The following is a 4,759-nucleotide window of genomic DNA, read 5'->3' as shown; positions in this document are numbered from 1 at the left end:
CAGGCTTGCTGCCTGGCCACAGGTCACGGGAACTCTCGGACAGACTTGTGGTTTCTGGTTGGGTGTTGGAGAGGTGCTTCATGGCTTCAGGGTGTTACTCTCCGCTCCCCTGGCAGTTGCAGTTGCCGTCTCTGGGGCTGCAACCTCCCGCCCTGCCCGGGCGACCCTCCTTGCGGCCTCGCGCCACCCAGCCCAGGCTGTTAAGCTTCTTCGTGTTCAGTCTTGCCATCCTGCCTATCCGGCGCTGCCTGCACTGCACCTCAGTAGGGCATCTTCTGGGTAACCTTCTTTGCTTCCCGGGGTTGCAAGTCCCTGCATCTTCACCGAGGAAGGGACGGAGAGCATCCTGGCCTTCCTTGTTCAGGGACGTGGTAATTTTGAGTCTTTAGATGACAAATAAAATCATTTTTGCTTAGTTTCCTGTGGGGCGGCCCCAAGAAGGCCTCAAATGCTGAGAGGCTTAAACAACAGACTTATGGGACATTTGCGCCTGGGTAGAGCCAGGCTTCCTCTGTCGTTTTGAATAGAGTTCTTTGCTTTTTCTTAGTTTCCTGTGGTTGCTAGAATCGTTTGTGTACTGTGTCTTGGAGCAATCTCACTCCGTTTTGTTGTCAAACGGTGCTCTCCCTATTTCTGTTTGTTTCTGTGACTTAAAAGGACACCAATCCTACTGGATGAAAAAGCCCATCGTGTTCCAGTATTACATATGTGCAGTGTGGCCTTATTTCCAGAAGTTCACACTGTGAGACATCAACTTCGGAGGCGGCACTAGCTACCCCAGTAAGTTGTCAGAGTTCTCCAGGAATATGCAAACCCAAAACTGGCTGTAGGAATGAATTCAAACGAAGTTCCTTTGGATCCTTGAAGTTTGGGGTCAGAATTTGAAGCAAAAGGAACAATAAGGAAACAAGAATTGGTCTGTGAACGCAGGTTTAAAGAAGAAAGGGTTTTACATACAGTCCAAGGTGTTTGGATTCTATACACAAAACCAGAAGCAAAATGTTAATTTGTTATCAGTTTGATTCAAACCCACTTAATTTTTCTTACTCATTTAAGAAGATGTAACTTTCTGGGCATAATAGCATAACATACTCCTTTAATACCAGCCCTCGGGAGGCAGACAGATCTCTCTGTGAATTCAAGGCCATACTGGTCTATGTAGATTTCCAGGCTGGCCAGAACTGCCCAGTAAGAAGAAGAAAGAAGGACAGAGAGCCAGGGCTATGCAGTGAGACATACTCCTGTTTTCTAGGCATGGCCTGTGCCATTTTCTTGCTCTAGTGTAGGCACACAGTTGCTCCTCTGTCTGGAACGCTGCCACCAAGTTGCACACTCTTGACCTGCCTGATTGGCTGCGTGAACACTGTATTTTAACATAAGAAAGTACTCGTCATTTACTAGTGTTAGTATCTAATTTAGGGTTTCTATTGCTGCAATGAAATACTGTAATCAAAAAGCAAGTTGGGAGCCTGGTGGTGGTGGCGAACGCCTTTAATCCCAGCACTTGGGAGGCAGAGAGAGGCAGGCAGATCTCTGAGTTCGAGGCCAGCCTGGTCTATAGAGTGAGTTCCAGGACAGGCTCCAAAACTACAGAGAAACCCTGTGTCAGAAAACCAAACCAAAACAACAACAACAAAAAGCAAGTTGGGGAAGAAAGGGTTTATTTGACTTAGACTTCAACATTGCTGTTTATCAATGAAGGAAGTCAAGATGGGAGCTCAGAGCAGGATCCTAGAGGCAGGAGCTGGTGCAGAGGCCATGGAGGGTGCTACTTATTGGCTTGCTCCTCATGGCTTGCTCAGCCTGATTTCTGACCACCAGCCCAGGAATGTCACCACCCACCATGGGCTGGACCCTCCCCCATCAATCACTAATTGAGAAAATGCCTTATAGCTGGTTCTCAGGAGGCTCCTTCCTCTCTGATGACTCTAGCTTGTATCAAGTTGACACAAAACCAAACTGTCCAGTCAGTGTCTTAATTACGAAACCTGGCAAAGAGCACAAGCGAAAACTGGGAGCTAAACTCACCCAGAGGCAAAGCTCTAGACAGATCAGCAAACCCACCTTACGGTCTATCTAGATGGGTGGTTCTCAACCTGTGGGTCTTGATCCTTTTGGGGGTGTCTTTCACAGGGGTCACATATCAGATACCCTGCATATCAGATATCCACATTACGATTTGCAACAGTAGCAAAAAAGACAGCCATGAAGTCAAAATGAAAGTAATGTTATGACTGGGAGTCACCACAACATGAGGAACTGTGCTAAAGGGTCACAGCAGTAGGAAGGTTGAGAACCACTGCTCTAGACCAATTCTAGATAAAGAACTGGTTTCCCCAGAAATGATTGACATTAGAAAACCCATCACCGCAAATTATTGTGTTAATAATTTAGAGGTTTAATACTATGTAATTATCTCAATGGCTAACATTTTAGAAGCCAGTATCCTACTTAGCAGAATGAGAATAGATAACAATTTGGTGAAAGGCTTTTTAGCAGAAACCTGTTGTGAGCATGACTTAAAAGACAATTACTCTCACAGGAAAGTGTGAAAACCCAGTTTGACTGCTAATACTTAACATGGTGGTAGATTTTTTTCTGTGGGGGAGGGGCAAAAGCATTAGGAAAGAAAGAAATGAAAATACCATTTTCAGATGACATGGTTTTCTTTCTAAAAAGACGGTAGTGATGAACTATTAGAAGGCTCAGCAAAATGGTTGCATGGGCTAATACTTAAAACTTGTTATATACCAGCAACAAAGTGTGAGAAAGTGGAACCCATCTAGGTCAGCGAGATGGCCAGCTGGTAAACGTACTCGTAGCCAGTCGATGGTCTGAGTCCAATCTCCAGAACTTACGTGGTGGAAGGGGGGAACTGATTCCTGCAAACTGTCCTCCGACAGCCTCACATGAACTGTGGGGCACACGGGCACAGGTGCACACAAATCCACAAATAAACGTAGCTATTTAATTAAAAAGGAACCCATCCAGATGTGCTAATACAAAATACCCACAAATATACTGAACAAAAGGCATAGAGGTTTAGGGCAAATAGAAACTACTGTTGAACGGCAGTAATTGAGTAGGTGGAGATTTTGTCTTTTCTGCTGGGAAATTTCAGTGTTTTAAAGATGATGTTCTATTGCAAATTATCGAGACATTTTGATTAGAATATTAATAAAGTCTTTGCAAATGACTCTTAGGTCAAAGTGTGCTATTCTTCTGGGGACACCACTGGAGTCCGTGTCCCGATATGTAGGATCTGCTCTGAGTGAGGCTGATGTGCACGCCCCTGGCTCTACTGTGTTAAGTGCTGGTATTTAAAGTTACATCAGATTCCTTAAATTGGAGAGTGTTGGAACACCGTCCAAGAATGGAGTCCTCTGAGAATTCTGAGTGCTTATGAGAAAACGCCAAGAAAATAAGACAAGAGTCTTGGGACCTCAGTTTCTTCACAACAGCGAGTTGCTCTTGGGGTGTGTTTTCATGCTCCTCCCAGGTGTAGCAGATAAGACCAGCTGACTTCTGCTGTCGTTATTCAGATGTCTCTGTGGACAAACATGTGTTTGCCATGTGACTTGTCCCTGTGGTTGAACACCTTTCTCATGTGACTCTTCTTAACCCTCAAGCATGAATCGTTGACTGATGCGCTGAATAAATCTGGCTATTGAGGAGTACTTTGGTCCACCCCATTTCTAGGCCCCACTCTCAGGTCCCACTGCCTTCAGAGTGGTAGAAATGAGCACTTCACATTGTTCTTTGACCTGAAAAACCCAAGACACTTTAGAGTTGCCTTTTCTTTTAAGTTAGGACCGATAACTCGGTGTGAGACTGTCTCAAAACCTGACAGTCAGATGCCTTACGGTGTAGATTTAAGAACACCTCTATGACAATGGCGTTACTCCACCTCTACTTTTCTGGGATTCGGATATTTTACTTAGAAAGCATCCATTTATAGTCAGGTTTCAGACTGCTAGCCAGCTACTCCAGAAGGTCAAATGTGAGTCCATGAGTTCCAGAGTAGCCGGTGAAATAGCAACAACTTTGCCACAAAAATGAACCAAAATTCTGCACGTGGCTCTTCCCTCTCTCATATGTGATCTTACACACTTTTGCTTTCTTTTTTCCTAAATCAAGTTCATGAACATCATACAGGTTCTCGGAACTCAGGTCATTGGGCTTGGTGCCAAGTGTCTTAACTAACTAAACCATCTCTCTGGTTCCAGCTGATATGTATGCTGTTGATGTCTCAAAGAAGTTGCTTGGCAATTTAAACTTTCTGGTATTGTTTATCTTTCTCTTCTGTATGTCTTCCTTTCACTCTTACACTGTGGCTGGCCGCTGACATCCTCCACTCCTTGTTCTCTTGCCCCTCTTCTTCTTCATTTAAGTTAAATAAATGCAGCATAAACAGAAGTCACACACCTTAAAATAATGCTTCCCAACAATAATTAGATTCTTTTAAAGACAGTTTTAGAGCACATTTAACTTAACAAAAAAAGTAAATAAATAAAACTAAGAGGCAGGTACAGAGACACCCGGCGTACCCCTACTCTGCATGAATCGCTCCTGTAATCACAGTCCTTCATGGTGTTTGTTGAAATTGACAAGTTCACCACATCACCCAAGGCCTGCCACTCTCCTTAGGAGCCACTCTTTGAGGTCTACATTCTGCAGTTTAGATAAATATATAATGACGTGTACCCCTGCTATGGGAGCTTACAGAGTATTCTCCCTGCTCAAGGTGTCCTTTGTGCTC

This window comes from Arvicola amphibius, chromosome 12 (genome assembly GCF_903992535.2).
Source record: "Arvicola amphibius chromosome 12, mArvAmp1.2, whole genome shotgun sequence".
Classification (NCBI taxonomy): domain Eukaryota; kingdom Metazoa; phylum Chordata; class Mammalia; order Rodentia; family Cricetidae; genus Arvicola; species Arvicola amphibius.
This window is presented reverse-complemented; position numbering follows the sequence as displayed.